Source organism: Schistocerca serialis, chromosome 3, assembly GCF_023864345.2.
Source record: "Schistocerca serialis cubense isolate TAMUIC-IGC-003099 chromosome 3, iqSchSeri2.2, whole genome shotgun sequence".
Taxonomy (NCBI): domain Eukaryota; kingdom Metazoa; phylum Arthropoda; class Insecta; order Orthoptera; family Acrididae; genus Schistocerca; species Schistocerca serialis.
The window spans coordinates 479177987-479196696 of NC_064640.1; positions in this window are offsets into that span (position 1 = coordinate 479177987).

Below are 18710 nucleotides of genomic sequence, written 5' to 3' on the forward strand. Positions count from 1 at the left end.
GTAGGGGAAATGAAAGAGAAGGAAAGATGTACGATAGAATTTTGCAAAGAGCACAATTTAATCATTGCCAACACTTCGTTGAAGGATCGTTGAAGAAAGTTACGTAGATGGAAGAGACCTCGAGACACAGGAATGTTTCGGAGTGGCCGAGCGGTTCTAGGCGCTACTGTCTGGAACCGCGCGAATCCTACCTCGCGCATGGATGTGTGTGATGTCCTTAGGTTAGTTAGGTTTAAGTAGTTCTGAGTTCTAGAGGACTGATGACCTCAGAAGTTAAGTCCCATAGTGCTCGGAGCCGTTTGATTTGAACACAGGAATGTTTCATAGATTATCTAATGATAAAAATGAGATTTAGAAACTAGGCTAATAACAGTTAAACATTTCTAGGGGTAGATGTGGGCTCTGAGCATCATTTTAATATCTAAAATACAGATTATAGCTTAAAAACTACAGAAAGGCCGGAGAAAAGAGAGATGGGACCTGGAAAAGGTGTCACAACCAGAGGCTGCTGAGGGTATCAAAGAGAGCATTAGCAACGACTAAGTGAAACATAAGAGAGTAATAAAATAGAAGATGAAAGGAAGGGTTTGAGAGATGAAATAACGAAGGGAACAGAAGAAACAAGGCGAAAAGACAAGGCCCTGTAAATATCCATCAATAACGTACGACGTATTACATTTATCTTATGAAGGAGAAATTATATAAATGCTGGAAACGAATCAGGTACAAAGAGTATAGAATTCTAAAAACTGAGAGGAAGGTGGTTGAAGGTGAAATATAAAAGTGATGCTCGTATGTAAAGTACACAAGCGGCAAGACGCAGTCAATACCTTCGCTGCGCAGTGCCGATGGTACTGTTACCAACGACTGTGCCGCTAAAGCGGAGTTATTGAACGCAGTTTTCCGAAATTCCTTCACCAGGGAAGATGAATGGAATATTCCAGAATTTTAAACACGAACAGCTGCTAAAATGAGTTTCTTAGAAGTAGATACCTTAAGGGTTGCGAAGCAACTCAAATCGCTTGATACGGGCAAGTCTTCAGGTCCAGATTGTATACCGATTAGGTTCCTTTCAGATTACGCTGATACAATAGCTCCCTACTTAGCACTCATATACAACCGCTCGCTCACCGATTGATCTGTACCTACAGATTGGAAAATGGTTCAAATGGCTCTGAGCACTATGGGACTCAACTGCTGAGGTCATTAGTCCCCTAGAACTTAGAACTAGTTAAACCTAACTAACCTAAGGACATCACACACATCCATGCCCGAGGCAGGATTCGAACCTGCGACAGTAGCGGTCTCGCGGTTCCAGACTGCAGCGCCAGAACCGCGCGGCCACTTCGGCCGGCTACAGATTGGAAAATTGCGCAGGTCGCACCAGTGTTTAAGAAGGGTAGTAAGAGTAATCCATCTAACTACAGAGCTATATCATTGACGTCGGTTTGCAGTAGGGTTTTGGAGCATATACTGTATTCAAACATTATGAATCACCTCGAAGGGAACGATCTATTGATACGTAATCAGCATGGTTTCAGAAAACATCGTCCATGTGCAACGCAGGTAGCTCTTTATTTGCACGAAGTAATGGCCGTTATCGACAGGGGATCTCAGGTTGATTCCGTGTTTCTGGATTTCCGGAAGGCTTTTGACACCGTTCCTCACAAGCGACTTCTAATCAAGCTGCGGGCCTATGGGGTATCGTCTCAGTTGTGCGACTGGATTCGTGATTTCCTGTCAGGATGGTCGCAGTTCGTAGTAATAGACGGCAAATCATCGAGTAAAACTGAAGTGATATCAGGTGTTCCCCAGGGAAGCGTCCTGGGACCTCTGCTGTTCCTGATCTATATAAATGACCTGGGTGACAATCTGAGCAGTTCTCTTGGGTTGTTCGCAGATGATGCTGTAATTTACCGTCTAGTAAGGTCATCCGAAGACCAGTATCAGTTGCAAAGCGATTTAGAAAAGATTGCTGTATGGTGTGGCAGGTGGCAGTTGACGCTAAATAACGAAAAGTGTGAGGTGATCTACATGAGTTCCAAAAGAAATCCGTTGGAATTCGATTACTCGATAAATAGTACAATTCTCAAGGCTGTCAATTCAACTAAGTACCTGGGTGTTAAAATTAAGAACAACTTCAGTTGGAAAGACCACATAGATAATATTGTGGGGAACGCGAGCCAAAGGTTGCGTCTCATAGGCAGGACACTTAGAAGATGCAACAAGTCCACTAAAGAGACAGCTTACACTACACTCGTTCGTCCTCTGTTAGAATATTGCTGCGCGGTGTGGGATCCTTACCAGGTGGGATTGACGGAGGACATCGAGAGGGTGCAAAAAAGGGCAGCTCGTTTTGTATTATCACGTAGTAGGGGAGAGAGTGTAGCAGATGATACGCGAATTGGGATGGAAGTCATTAAAGCAAAGACGTTTTTCGTCGCGGCGAGATCTACTTACGAAATTTCAGTCACCAAATTTCTCTTCCGATTGCAAAAATATTTTGTTGAGCCCAACCTACATAGGTAGGAACGATCATCAAAATAAAATAAGAGAAATCAGAGCTCGAACAGAAAGGTTTAGGTGTTCGTTTTTCTCGCGCGCTGTTCGGGAGTGGAATGGTAGAGAGATAGTATGATTGTGGTTCGACGAACCCTCTGCCAAGCACTTAAATGTGAATTGCAGAGTAGTCATGTAGATGTAGATGAAGATAATTCGCAATACTGCGACACGAAATTTACAGCGGACAGTAAGACCGAAGACGAAACGAAGCACATTGACTAGGTAATATTCTTTCAGAACTATTAAGGTAACTGAGTAACAGTTAGGCCTGGTAAGCGAGATATGTGAAACAGGAAAGGTACTCTCAGATTTAAAGAAGATAGCACAAAATAAGCAGGTGCTGACGCTTTTACTACCGCACTATCGGTCATGGTTGCAAAGTACACTGACCATGTAAAACTTTTCAGATACTTCCTGACTACCATGTGTATACTGTGCGTATCATATTTCCCAGCTGCGCTTAAAAGTTATCTTGTTTGAATCGTTTAACCCAATCAGGCAATAGAATGGCTGATGTGATTTTTCTATAAATTCTTCTTAATTTGATATAAAAGTTTCCCTCTCAGTCGACAGGTTTCGTGCTCTTCGATGAAGAATAAGGACAAAAGTTTTTACGATTTGCCATGACAAACCATAATTAACCACTGGATCAACTCCAATAACAGACGTTGACCTTGTTGTCTCACACTAAACAACAACGCAACGAACACAACACGGTGCAATGAACGTTGCATCTCTGCTGCCTTAGCAAAAAAAAAAAAAAAAAAAAAAAGAAAGACCTGCTACTTAACTCTTACATAGCTATTTCTTTCCTGGAGGCAATCATCTGGAGTATAGTGGTGGTTATGTTACCATACAGTAATTGCCTAACCAATCCACAGCCCATACCTTATTACCTTCATGAATGGAGCGTGGAAAAAGTGACTGTCAGTAGACCACTGCATAACCTATAGTATCTCTAATTTAACTGATGTGCTCATTTCGAATTATAGGCAGGGTAGTTCAGTAAAATATACTAACCGACCGTTAGCATATTTCTCGAGATAAAGGGAAAAACGCATGTTTACTATGTAAATTATGAATAATTCTTGGACTCATGCGCTCTGAGAGATAGTGACTTTGAATGTGTCCGTTTACGATTTGTCGAAACCAAGTGCAAAACAAACAATGCAAACTGGCATAACGCAAAAAAGTACAAGATGCGTTACCCCAACATGACATACAACCTCTGTACCACTAATTGCATTAAATAGCGGTGCATGTCTTAAATTTTCTTAAACCTTATAATCCTGGACTTGACGCGTGATGTAAGTTGAATGATACACCAGGACGCAGAATGGAAAAGGTAGTCTTCGCAATAACAACGACGAACTAATCTTTTTTGTTATCAGGCAAATATATTGTCGCCTGGGTGTTAGGAAGGCAAATATATTGTAGTGCATATTGAGTAAAATGGTACCTGGCAGCCTGTCCACTCAGTGTACTGGAGAAGTTAACAAATAACACTTCTTCCAGATGTAGGTAATTGACCTCCCATTACATCGTGGTACTGTAATGTGTATAAAAACCAACACAGGTTTTCAACGTTCTTGCTTCTTTTCCTCATTTCAAATACTACAGGTTCACATTGAAGCAGCATATGATCGAAATGTGAGACAACAATGTCCATACAGGCAACAAAACACGCCTATATGAATAGCACACGTGTTCCGTCATACCGATAGTGTAATCAAAGATAAGGCGTCTCTGTGCCTGTTAGTGCACAATGTATCCCATTTATTCATGTTCGGGATTAATTGCAAGTCCTCCCACGAAGCGAAAGTCCTCTGCAAATGATCATTAATTCTTTAAAATCTTCTGGCATATTCACTTCGTTATATACGACAGTAGCGTCCGCGAAGAGTATCATGGAGATTTCTCAGTTATCAACGGATTACTGGTGTGTGTAGTGAACAGTGACGGTCGTGCTCGCATCTCGTGGTCGTGCGGTAGCGTTCTCGCTTCCCACGCCCGGGTTCCCGGGTTCGATTCCCGGCGGGGTCAGGGATTTTCTCTGCCTCGTGATGGTTGGGTGTTGTGTGATGTCCTTAGGTTAGTTAGGTTTAAGTAGTTCTAAGTTCTAGGGGACTGATGACCATAGATGTTAAGTCCCATAGTGCTCAGAGCCATTTTTAGTGACGGTCGTATATCCTTTCATAGGAGACGCCAGAAGGAAGTCAGTATTGAACTGTGTGTGTGTGTGTGTGTGTGTGTGCGTGGGGAATTGCCTACTCGATATCACAGACAGATAGAAAGAGCTGAATTTTAATATTATCGCTACTTGCGGAATAGTCGCTGCAGCCTGCAGGAATGTTCCGGACCCTACGCTAGGAGATAAATATTTACAACAAATTGACGTCAACAATAAAGTTACGTGTATTTGTCCAACAATTCTCACCGAAATCGCGAACGAGAGTACCGTTTCCCCATCATGTAGAACACATCGTAGTTTCATCGATTTAAATACGGCTTACGCGTAGTGTCACTGTTGATTTATAAAGGCATGCTTCTGAGACACGTCATTTGCTGTCAGAACTAGCCAACAGTATTCCGTACGATGTGAAGAGAACTTTTTCTCGTGAATCTGGACTTCACGTGCGTGGAGAAACGCGGGACGCCGAGGGAGCAGTGGTAGGGCAGGGCTGTGGAACTGAATGAACGCCGGCTACGTGCGCGGGCTGCAGCCGTGACGTCACGGCGGCGCGCCGCTGACGTCAGACCGCTGTGTGGCTCATCGGCACGCTAATTCGCATTGATCGACGCTGGCCACACATCTACTGTGGTTAGGGCCCTCCAGCTTGCCGCTTACCGCACCAACGACCTAATCCCTCGGTTTGCACAACACGTTTATGCGACACCTTTACAAATAACGACATTTGAATTGCGCTTTGTGACACCATCGCGTGTAGCGCACTGATAAAAATTCAAAAGGACAGCACGCTTTGATTTCTGGTTTAATTTGAGTTTTGTACTAGAGCCAGGAAAAAATTCTTCACCCTGCACTAAAGCAGCATGGTCCCTCATTTATCTTGACCACCAAAACTAATTTTTTGTCCAGCGACCAGTGGGACATTAACCAGAATTATTGCCTTTCATGTGAACTTTTTCTTTATGAGGATGTGAACAGCAATCCTTCTATTTTAAATAGTATTCTTTACGTTTTATTATGTAATCCACTTCGTCCCCTCAAGACCATTTCATAAACGCATCACAGAGTACCATTCACGTAAACATGATGTTATTAAAAGCGTGACACAGAAATTACCCGGACTCTCCTGTGTTAGAACACAATGCTGGCAGCTGGGGTGACGAAACCCGTCCACTTGCTGCAGTTGACAGTAAACAAATGGAAATATAAGAAAAATGTACATCGACCATTCACCGTAGCGCCGTCATTTGTTCTGTGAGAGTACAATATAAACCAACGAAATTAGATAGGAATACTACTCATTTAGGGAGAATGTACTTAACAGAACAGTAACTGCAGTAATTTTTTCTTATTTGAAATGTGAGAATACGTCGTACAGGTCTGTAGTACCTGTAAACGCTATGTTGTGTAAAGTCAGATCTTGATTAAAAACTGTAACGTCAATACTTTTCTTTTTTGTTGTTGAAGGTAGTTGTAGTGCTACTCAGGAGGGAGAAACTCTACATAAACAGACATTTTAATAAGAACCACCCTTCCCTATGAAAATATTCTCGCCTTTTTGTGATGCCTCTGGAAACGGGAAGTTTCAACCCAAGACAACGCAGCCGTTGTGAACTCGCACAGACAGAGCCGGCTAAGTTAATGTTGTAGGTTCTGTTGCAAGGCATCCACACGTGAGCACACGGCAGCTTGAATATGAAATTGGCATTCCTAATGTTTCTTCTCAAACAAAGAACAGATAAGTACAAGTAACATACATTACTGGTCTAGTGAAAACCCATGATAGCTTAGACAAGTGGAACATCAACATCCGTGGAGGATTAATGTCTGGTGTGGGACGACTGGAAGTAGAATTGTCGGCTATTGTTTTCATCAAAGGTAACCTAAATGGCAGGGCTTCATACGAATTCTTCCTTGTGTCCTGAAAAAAGTGCCGCTAAGATTACTTCCAGGGTACTTACACGATGAATGTCCAGCACCTAATGCCTTACGTGCTCTTCTGTATTCTGAGCCGATGGTGTCTTGTCAGATGCATTGGTCAAAGAGGAACAGCACGTTGACCTGCTCGGTCTCTGGCCTTGGCTCCTCTGGACTTTCTTCTTTGGGGATGTATAAATGACGTTTTCTATTGCGATATTCGAACAACTCCAGAGGACATACGGAAGCGTACCGTGCTTGCTTGTACTAGGGCGTGCTGATAACTAATGCCTCCGAATCCTTTATTCCGGTCTCAACACCGGCCGAGGTACTGCATGTCATACATACAATACTGGGCATTAAAATTAATACACCACGAAGATGACATGCTACAGACGCGAAATTTAACCGACAGGAAGAAGATGCTGTGATATGCAAATGATTAGCTTTTCAGAGCATTCACACAAGGTTGGCGCCAGTGGCGACACCTACAACGTTCTGACATGAGGAAAGTTTCCAACCGATTTCTCATACACTAACAGCAGTTGACCGGCGTTGCCTGGTGAAACGTTGTTGTTATGCCTCATGTAAGGAGGAGAAATGCGTACCATCACGTTTCCAACTGTGATAAAGATCGGATTGTAGCCTATCGCGATTGCGGTTTATCGCATCGCCATATTGCTGCTCGCGTTGGTGGAGATCCAATGACTTTTCGCAGAATATGGAATCGGTGGGTTCAGGAGGGTAATACGGAATGCCGTGCTGGATCCCAAAGACCTCGTATCACTAGCAGTCGAGATGATAGGCATCTTATCCGCATGGCTGTAACGGATCGTGCAGCCACGTCTCGATCCCTGAGTCAAAAGATGGGGACTTTTGAAAGACAACAACCATCTGCACGAACAGTTCGACGACGTTTACAGCATCATGGACTATCAGCTCGGGGACCATGGCTGCGGTTACCCTTGGCATCACAGACATGAGCGCCTGCGATGGTGTACTCAACGACAAACCTGGGTGCACGAATGGTAAAACGTCATTTTTTCGGATGAATCAAGCTTCTGTTCACAGCATCATGATAGTCGCTTCCGTGTTTGGCGACATCGCGGTGAACGCATATTGGAAGCGTGTATTCGTCATCGCCATACTGGCGTATCACCCGGACTGATGGTATGGGGTGCCATTGGTTACACGTCTCGGTCACCTCTTGTTCGCATTGACGGCACTTTGAACAGTGGGCGTTACATTTCAGATGTGTTACGACCCGTGGCTCCACCCTTCATTCGATCCCTGCGAAACTCTAAATTTCAGCAAGATAATGCACGACTACATGTTGCAGGTCCTTTACGGGCCTTTCTGTATACAGAAAATGTTCGACTGCTGCCCTGGCCAGCTTATTCTCCAGAACTCTCACCAACTGAAAACGTCTGGTCAATGGTGGTCGAGCAACAGGCTCGTCACAATACGCCAGTCACTACTCTTGATGAACTGTGGTATCGTTTTGAAGCTACATGGGCAGCTGTACCTGTACACGCCATCCAAACTCTGTTTGACTCAATGCCCAGGCGTATCAAGGCCGTTATTACGGCCAGAGGTGGTTGATCTGGGTAATGATTTCTCAGGATCTATGCACCGAAATTGCGTGAAAATGTAATCACATGCCAGTTCCAGTATAATATATTTGTCCAATGAATACCCGTCTATCATATGCATTTCTTCTTGGTGTAGTAATTTTAATGGCTAGTAGTGTATTACTCAGTCGACTTTTCCGTTTCGCTAACGCAAGTTGCAACCCTTTGCTGCTAGAGGGCTCCGAATTGTAGCATGTAACATGACCGTGTATCACTTAACTATGTCAATGCGTTTATTAATATGCAAGTGACAGCACTCTGTACTTTGGATCCGTAGCTCGTGCTCTAGTGGCTACCTCTGGATCATGGGGTCCCGGATTTGATTCCCGACCGGTTTGGGTATTTTCTCTGCCCGCGGACTGAGTATTTGTGTTGTCCTCATCATTTCATCGTCATCAACATTCGTGAGAATGGCTAGATTGGACTGTGTAAAAAATTGGACTGTGAAAAAATTGGGACTTTCTATGGGTACTGATGACCACGCAGTTGACCGCCCCACAAACCAAACGTCATCATCATCTGTACTTTGGCTGATAATGATAGGCATCAAGAAATTCTGCGTAACAGGGTATTGTAAATTTTGTGAAGATTATAGAGCCATAGCATTTCATACCAAAAGGTACGTTATATTTTACACAAATGTATCTGCAATTTTTATCCGTGATGGATATGGAATTGTTATGACTACCGTCCAAAATAAAAATTAATTTCACGGTGAGAACAGAAGATGAAGAAATAAGTAATCAGGCGATTGGACAAAGAGAAACAAGAGAACAATGCACCTTGCCCATCAATGTGCCTTCTTAACCGAATATTAACGATTCTGAATTATGAACCGCTGGAAATTCAACCTATACATTTGAACTCATACTCTCTGAATTCTCCCCATTCCTTTATCTGAATTCATTTATGACTGGTAACTTTCTCAGTCCAGTGAAGAGGCGGTTTGGCTTTAATAATCTTTACAGAAAAATGATTCAGGGATAGGATCTGCTGCCGGCCGGTGTGGCCGCGCGGTTCTAGGCGCTTCAGTCTGGAACCGCCTGACCGCTACGGTCGCGGGTTCGAATCCTGTCTCGGGCATGGGTGTGTGTGATGTCCTTAGGTTAGTTAGGTTTAAGTAGTTCTAAGTTCTATTGGACTGGAGACCTCAGATGTTAAGTCTCATAGTGCTCAGAGCCATTTTTTGGGATCTACTGCCTAGAAAGTTGTTGGGCAAAGTACATTGATGTAAAAGGTGACAGTATTGGAAAGGCTAAAAATCTACAGTTTATCATTACCAAGTCCTTGACTATGGCAGACAAAGCTTCAACAATGACAAGGAATACATTATACTACGTGTAAAGCAGTACGTTGTGCAAGGTTCAGAAGGGTTAAGTAATCATACAAAATCTGAATACTATTCGATTGAATCATTTCATGTAATTATACTTAATTAACTGAATGCCACCCTCCTCTCCCCGCCTCATTCCTAATTAACTATGGACCTTGATGTCGTTAGGGTGGCTTGAGTGTCTCAGCGACACAGATAGCCGTACCGCAGGTACAACCATAGCGGAGGGGTATTTGGTGAGAGGACAGAAACATGTGGTTTCTGAAGAGGGGCAGCTGCCTTTTCAGTAGTTGCAGGAACAACAATCTGTATGATTGACTGAACGGACCTTGTAACAGCAACCAAAATGTCCTTGCTGTGTTGGTACTGCGAACAGCTGAAAGCAAGGAGAAATTACGGCTGTAATTCCCCGAGAGCATGTAGCTCCACTGTGTGGTTAAATGATCATGGGGCCGTCTTGGGTAAAATATTCCAGAGGTAAAATAGTTCCACATTCGGATCTCCTGGAGGGGACTACTCAGTAAGATATCGTCTCAGAAGAAACAAAACTGGCGCTCTACGGATCGGAGCGTCGAACGTTAGATCCCTTAATCGAGCAGGTAGGTTAGAAAATTTAAAAAAGTATTTGGATAGATTGAAATTAGACATAGTGGAAATTAGTGAAGTTCGGTAGTACGAGGAACAGGGCTACTGGTCAGGTGAACACAGGGTTATAAATAAAAAAGTCAAATAGGTGTTTAATAACGAATAAGAATATAGGTATGCGGGTAAGTTACTATGAACAGCATAGCGAACGCATTATCGTAGCCAAGACAGACACGAAGCCCATACTTACCACAGTAGCACAAGTTTATATGCCAACAAGCTCTGCAGGTGATGAAAAGATTGAACAAATATGTGATGAGAGAAAAGAAATTATTCAGGTGGTTAAGGGAAATTAAAATTTAATTGTCATGGTGGGGCTGGAATTCGATAGCAAGGAGAAGGAGAGAAGGAATAATAGTAGGTGAATACGGACTCGAGGAAAGGAATGAAAGAGGAAGCCGCCAAGTAGGATTCTGCCCAGGGCATAATTTAATCATCGCTAACATTTCGTTTAAGAATCATGAAGAAGGACGTAAACGTGGAAGTGACCTGGAGACACAGGAATGTTTCAGATTGGTTGGATACTACCGGAAAAAAATCGCATTACCAAAAAATAATTAATGTAGACTACAGAAATTTCGGGAATACCTTTGTCTGGGTAACCTCTTTCTTTAAGCGATTAACATGGCAAAATCACGGGTTAATGTAAGTGCGAGATAAGCCATTGCAAATGTGAAATGCTGATACATTAATAACAGGTGTAACTGCCATATTGTTGTAAATGTGGTTCTCGGGCCACACGTCGGATGTCGTGAAAACTCCACTACATTTCATCGACGCAACTGAAGATGGAATATTTCGACGAGAGAGCACTCCAGTCAGCGGCACTGAAACCTACGTGCTTTCGGCGATGTGTGGATGACACCTTTGTCATGTAGCCCCCCGGCACAGTGTCGTTGGATTCATTTTTTCAACACCTAAACTCTATTCATTCAGACATCAAGTCCACGCTGGAGATCGAGAAAAAAGGCGAACTACCGTAAACCTACACACACTTGCAGGCCACCATGTGTCAACATCATGCACAACGAAGTGGCGTGCTTAGGACTTTAGTCCACAGAGTACGAGACATATCGGATTCTGACCACTTGTCTGATGAACTACCCTACCTCCGTACCGTAGCTAGAGAAAGTTAGGAGCTGGAAGAAAGTGATGAACATAGAAGAATGGTCGTTTTGCCATAATCAGCGAAAATAGGTAAATTATTAGAGAAGGCTCATTGAAAGATGATCTAGGTTTAAGATGGCATGGTATTTATAACATTTTCTGAAGCTACTGGATGTCATACATTGGATAAACTTGTCGCACCACAGAGAATAGGTGTGTCGAACATCGACGACACCCACGACTTAACCAACTAGAGAAATCTGCAGTGGCCGAATATTGCATCAGTACAGGACATTGTATGAATTTAAACAAAAACTCCGAAATTCTGTCATCAACGTCTTCATACTGGCACAGCATTATTAAAGAAGCAGTGGAAATTTGAAACTCGACTAATTTGCTTAAAAGGGCCACAGGATAGCAGCTCAGCACGGTATGGGATCCAGCACTGGCCATGTTAAAATCGCAGCGAACACAAAGAAGAACTGTTGGTCATACGCGGGATCACGCTCCGGTAGCAACTTACACTGAAGAGCCAAAGAAACTGATATACCTGCCTAACATCGTATAAGGCCCCCGCGAGCACGCAGAAGTGCCGCAACATGACGTGGCATACAGTCGACTAATGTTTGATGTAGTGCTGAAGGGAAAAGTGACACCATGAAACCTGCAGAGCTGTCCATAAATCCGTAAGAGTACGCGGGCGTGGATATCTCTTCTGAATAGTATGTTCCAAGACATGCTAGATATGCTCCATAATGTTCATATCTGGGGAGTCTGGTGGCCAGCAGAAGTGTTTAAAATCGGAAGTGTGTTCCTGGAGCCACTCTGTAGCACTTCTGGACGTGTGCGGTGTCGCATTGTCCTGCTGGAATTGCCCAAGTCCGTCGGAATGCGCAATGGACATGAATGGATGCAGGTGATCAGACAAGATGCTTACGTATGTGTCACCTGTCAGAGTCGTATCTAGACGTGTCAGGGGCCCCATATCACTCCAACTACACTCACCCCACACCTTTATAGAACCTCCACCAGTTTCAACAGTCCTCTGATGACATGCAGGATCCATAGAGTCATTATGTTGTCTCCATACGAGTACACGTCCATCAACTCGATGCAAGTTGAAACGAGACTCGTCCGACCAGGTAACATGTTTCCAGTCATTAACAGTCCAATGTCGATGGGCCCAGGCGACACGTGAAACTTTGTGTCGTGCAGTCATCAAAGATGTGTATTGTGTATTGAACCAGGTACCTAGAAACGACGGAGAGGCTTCGCCCCGCCGTAGCCCTCAGTGGTTCACCACCCTACAACTGGCCAGAGCGATCCACCCACTCCTCCGTCGCCCCACACCGAACCGCCCTAAAACCCATTCACAGACTGGCCGGCACACCGGACCTCGACACTAACACGCCGGGCGGATCCATGCCGGGGACCGGCACGTTTCCCACTCGGGAAGCAGTGCGTTAGAGCGCGCGGCTAGCCAGGTGGGCAGTCATCAAGGGTACGTTAGTGGGACATCGGCTCAGAAAACCCATAGGGATGATGTTTCGTTGACTGTTTCGCCTGCTGACACTTGTCGACGGCCCAGCATTCAAATCTGTGGCAACTTGAGGAAGGGTTTCACTTCTGTCACGTTGAATTATTCTTTTCAGTCGTCTAGGCGCTTCAGTCTGGAATCATGCTGCTGCTACTGTCGCAGGTTCGAATCATACCTTGGGCATAGATGCGTGTGATGACCTTAGGTTAGTTAGGTTTAAGTAGTTCTAAGTCTAGGGGACTGATGACCTCAGATGTTCCCATAGTGCTTAGAGCCATTTGAAGCATTTCAGTCGTCGTTGGTCCAGTTTTTCCAGAATATTTTTCCGGGCGCAGCAGTGTCGGAGGTTTGATATTTTACCGGATACCTGATATTCACCGTATCCTCGTGAAATGGTCGTATGGGGAACTCTCCACTTGATCGCTACCTCGGAGATCCTGTGTCCCATCGCTCGGTTGCCGACTATAGCACCACTTCTTTTTTTCTTTATTGTACTTAAATTCCCCATCCAGAGTGTGCTGGCAGCAGAATATGCACTGCTCTTCAGCCGAAAGACATTAATTATACAATAGCAGACATTTAAAATTACAAAGGAGAAAATATAGTGTACATAAATATAAAAATGGGGAACATAATGGAAAAGAACAGACAAAACTGGGGCGACTGTAAAATGGAGAAATGTATTGTGCACGATAACCTCACAGTGGGACCACTAAAAGAACACAAGGCGAAGTATGGCTGGAGCATAAAAGTAGCGATGGATGGCGTAGCACATAACGATCACTAACAGTAACACTATGTACAAGTCCAGCACACAATTAAAATTACAGCTCTGGATGCACAGGAGAACAGTACCAAACACAACACTGACATAGCACACTAATGAAGATGAGCAAATACAGGATCTGCCAGTGGCAAGGAGATGAGGGAGAAAGGATGAAGGGAGAAGGGAGGGAGGGGTGGAGAGTGGGGGAGATGGGTGGGGGCGCGTCGAAGAGGGCTGGGGAGGGAAGGATGGGAGAGGGACACAGTTGAGGAGTAGGTGCAGGGACTCAGGGGGAGAAAGGAAGAAAATCCGTTCTGGGAGGAGGAGGGGAGAGGAAAAGGGGGCCCTGGGGAGGGGATGTAACAAGGCCAGGTTACAGTTGGAAGGAAGGGTAGATGTCATGGCGAAGTTCAACATTCGGGGGGGTCATGGAGAGTCTGGAGGTGGAGAGAGGGAGCGATACAGCAACAGAGGTGCTGCAACAGGCCAGGGGTGGAGTGGAAGGTGGAAACCAGGGGCTGGGGTGGGAGGGAACAAGCCTGTGGGCAGTGTGAAGGGTGGGGAGATGTTGGAGGAAAAGGAGGAGGTGGGGGAACGGGATGAGGTCATACAGGAATCATGTGGGGGAAGGAAGGTGGATATGGAAGGTGGAAGGATGCAATCCCCATGTCCAGTCAGACAGGAGTTTCAGGAGGCAGAAGCAGGAATGGGCTTTCTCCTGGAGGGTCAGGAGGTGGGGGTCCAGGTGAGGTGACAGTGAAGGGTGAGGCCAAGGTATCTCAGGGTGGGGGTGAGCTGGATGGGACGACCATAAATGGTGACGTAGAAATCGTTGAGACAGAAGGAGCCAGTGGTGTGGCCTATGATGATTGCCTGGGTTTTGGAGAGGTTGAGACGAAGGAACCACTGGTTACACCAAGTGGTGAAGTGGTCGAGGTGGGTTTGGAGGGTGCGTTGGGACCATTGAAGGGTAGGACAGACAGGCAGGAAGGTGGTGTCATCAGCGTATTGGAGAAGGAGGTGGGGATGGCTTGGGCATATTGGCGGTGTACAGGAGATAGAGGAGAGGGGAGAGGATGGAGCCCTGGGGGACGCCAGCAATTGGATAAAAGATACGGGCTATAACACCACGTTGAAACTCACTTAAATCTTGATAACCTGCCATTGTAGCCGCAGTAACAGACCCAACAACTGCGCCTGACACTTGTTGCTTTATATAGGCGTTACCGACCGCAGCGCCTTATTCTGCCTGTTAAGATACCTCTGTATTTGAATACGCATGCCTATACCAGTTTCTTTGGCGCTTCAGCGTAGATATTTGGTTGACGGGCACACGCCAGCGGTGACACGTGTTTTGGCAGGCGATTCCCAACAGAGGGCGCTGGGGCGACCGACGGCAGCGCACAACTAGACTGACGGCCTCTGCGCGTGCGTTCGTCTTCCGACAGGTAGCGTACCTGTCTCTCTCGCTACTGATCCGCATATATGCACTATTGGTCATTTAAATTTGGCGCGTTGACGCCTGCGCAGTTTCTTCTCTGACTGCCATAAATAGAAGGCGTCGGTGACAGTTTGTGCTTGAACCTGTACCGCCGAAGTTTTGGGATGGGTCTTTAAGTCCCACCACCACAACTTCACCGTGCGTGCTCTCCAATGATGTAGTTGGAATGACGTAATTGTAGAGTAGACCAATTTTCCCCTTACACCAAGATAGTAAGGCCGAGATCTGCCGATGGCACTGTACCTCAACCCACCACATAAAGAAAAAAAGAGAAAAAAGAAAAAAAAAGAAACAGCCTGAGCAGTGTGTCCGCTGCATCTGAAGATGTCGGTCAGTTGCGCCCAAGAAATATTGTGGAGTCTTCACAACAACATCCGAAGTGCATGCATTGTATTTTACAGGTGCCGGATGTGAGTCTATGGGATGGAATTCCATGCCTGTTGCACTTGGTTGGTCAATACAGCGTCATGTAATGCTGTCTGTGAGTGACGCGGGAGTTATCGTCCGATGATGTTCCATGTGTGCTAGACTGGAGACAGATCAGTTAATTGAGCAGGCCAAAGCAACAGGTCGACACTCTGTAGAGCATGTTGGACTACAACAGCAGTACGTGGGCTAGCATCATCCTGTTGGAAAACACCCGCCTTAATGCTGTTCACCACGTAGAGAGGCTACATTCCTGCCAAGTCTTTCTGCAGTATCGCAGAAGGATCATCCAGCTTCTCGTAGGCCTATTACACGACCTCGTTCAGAGTCAATAAACTGTTGATAATGGCGTCTTTGTCGCCTTAAAGGCAGTCTTGAGTAACATCAACACACCGCGTCCAATCTCAAACGTAACTAACGCTCAGGGCCAATACATCGTGCATTTAAAGCAAATCCGATTTGCATGCTCATATTGAAGCTTGGAGCGCTGCACTTATGCGACTGGAGCGAAATTTGAACAGAAATCATTTTTCAGATGTACAACCACGTCTACCAACTTTCGTTTATGTCATACAACTCCTTCTTGATGTGATTTTTTATCGTCCATTTATAATGGTAAGACAGAGAATTAGGAACGAGATTTTAAACTGTAAGACATTTCCAAGGAGAGAAGTGGACTCTTACCACAGTTTATTGGTTATGAACTATAGATTAGAACTGAAGAAGTTGGAAAAACGTAGGAAACTGAGAAGATGGGACCTGGATAAGTTGAAGGAACCAGAGGTTGTTAGGAGTTTCACGGAGAGCATTAGGCACCGGTTGACAGGTGAAAGGACGGAAACTAGCAGCGTGTTTGCTGTCGTGGGACCCTGAACTAATATGCAAGTTATGGGGCAGAATCACGATGTTACGCAAGTCACGTCGAAGGGGGATAGTACTGAATCTACACAAGGTGTATAAACCAATCTTATAATTTCGTTGATATGAATTCTACGTGGAGTGGTTAGCCTCTCACGTAATTTATTCGTGGAATTAATTGATCAGAGTTCCCCTCCAAAGCTGATCATGGGAAGGATTCTTGTGAGTATGACAGTTTCACAGATAAATGCCCTCCTACAGATTTACAAGTACATTTACTTTCTTTAAATGGAATACAAAATTGATCATGATTTGTACGGGGAACAATCATGTATGTTAATGTAAACCAATCATATAAATAGTCCTCATTTGATAGAGGTGTTGGCAAGAACCTAGTACAAACGACACTACATGAAATCTAGTGCGCTTCTTTGCCACAAGAAGTGGGAACAAGAGAGCAGGTGAAATGTCTATCATCGATAAACAAGTAGGTAATCGGATGCAGTACCACGATATCACCTAACGAGGCGAAATTGTTCTACGGATACCACTGCTGAGAAACCTCAATTCCAATTCTGGGTGGCTGAAATATCAACTGAGACCCCACAGGCCGGAAATGCGCATATAAAGAAAAGCCTATATTTTTATCGAGTGGCCGGACAAGTGAAACTGCGAATGAAATTACTGTGCAGCAGGGGTGCCAAAATACGTGACCGACTCCTGCGGCGGCCAGGAACCATTCTCCTATTGTCTTCCGGCCATGCCCATAAAGAGATCGCTGCGCTGTGCCACATCTCGACCAGTCGTCGCCAATTAACAAAGCTTTCACTAATTATGGTCTTACAACAAATTCGTCGTAACTCCCACTACCGTACTCCCTCAACCTAGGCGCCAGTACCATTCCTACCCTCCAATTCCCGACGGTGAATACAAACGTGTGCTTGCGTAACAGTCGAGCAGCCTATCACAGCCTCCGCCAGGATTTTGTAAGAGAAGCTTTCTAGCGACGAGCGCCAACGAAATATGATTATTGGCGTGTGACGTGTGGCGCCGTTCCGTCGGCTATCCCCTGGAGCTCGGAGATCATTTCTCCGAAACGATGCAAACAGTAGCACAGCCGTGACGCCAAGCTGGCGTGTTTGCCTAAAACATGAGGCTTTCACGAGGAAGCTGCCCATAGCCACTATAAAAATAGAATGTGGCCATCATTCTCGTCCCTGAGACCCGACATAAAAAGAGAAAGCCGCCAGCAATGCCTCAGGAATCCGTCAACAGTTGCCAGTGACCGGGTGTCCCCCCACCTGCTGCTACTGTGAGAGGTTGACCTCCTCACAGCCCAAAGGTTCCCACTGTCCCAAAAATGAAATTACGATATACATGCATCCTATTCCCGATCATGTACATGAGGGTACAGAGCATTAGGTTACCTACTTTGCATGACTGTGTAATACGGTAGCGAAATGACATTAATTTGTATGTGTGAAAATTCAGATTTTAAAAATGCAAGACAAGCTAGTTTGATCGCTTTTAATAAGTGTGTGAAGAACACAGAGGGCTAGCCGTTTTGCAAGGAATACAACACAAGACGAATGGGTAGTCTTAAGAGACGAACTAATGAATGCAGCAAAGGATCAGACCGGTAAAAAGACAATCCCTTGTAGAAGACCTTGGATAACACAGAATTTACTGAAATTAACTCATGATAGGAGAAAAATAAAAAAAATAACAAACGTAGCAGGCAGAAGGAATATGAATGTCTAAAAAATGAGACTGACATGAAGTGCCAAATGGCTAAGCAGGAATGGCTAGAGCACGAATGTAAAGATTTAGAAGCATATTTTACTACGGGAAAGATAGATATCGCCTACAGGACAATGAAAGAGGCCTTTGAAGGAAACAGAAGGAGCTGTATGAATATCGAGAGCACAGATGGTAACCCAGTCATAAGTAAAGAAGGGAAAGCTGAAAGATGGAAGAAGTATATAGGGAGTGCCTAGAAATTGGAGATAAACTGCATGGCAATATGATAGAATTGGAAGAGGACGTAGATGAAGAAGACACAGGAGTTATAATACTACGAGAAGAATTTTACAAAGCACTGAAAAACCTAAGTCGAAACAAAGGCCGGAAGTAGAAGACATTCTGTCAGAACTACTGATAATCTTGGGAGAGCCAGTCATGTGAAAAATCTTCCATCTTTATTGCAAGACGTATAACACAGGCCAAATACCATCAGACA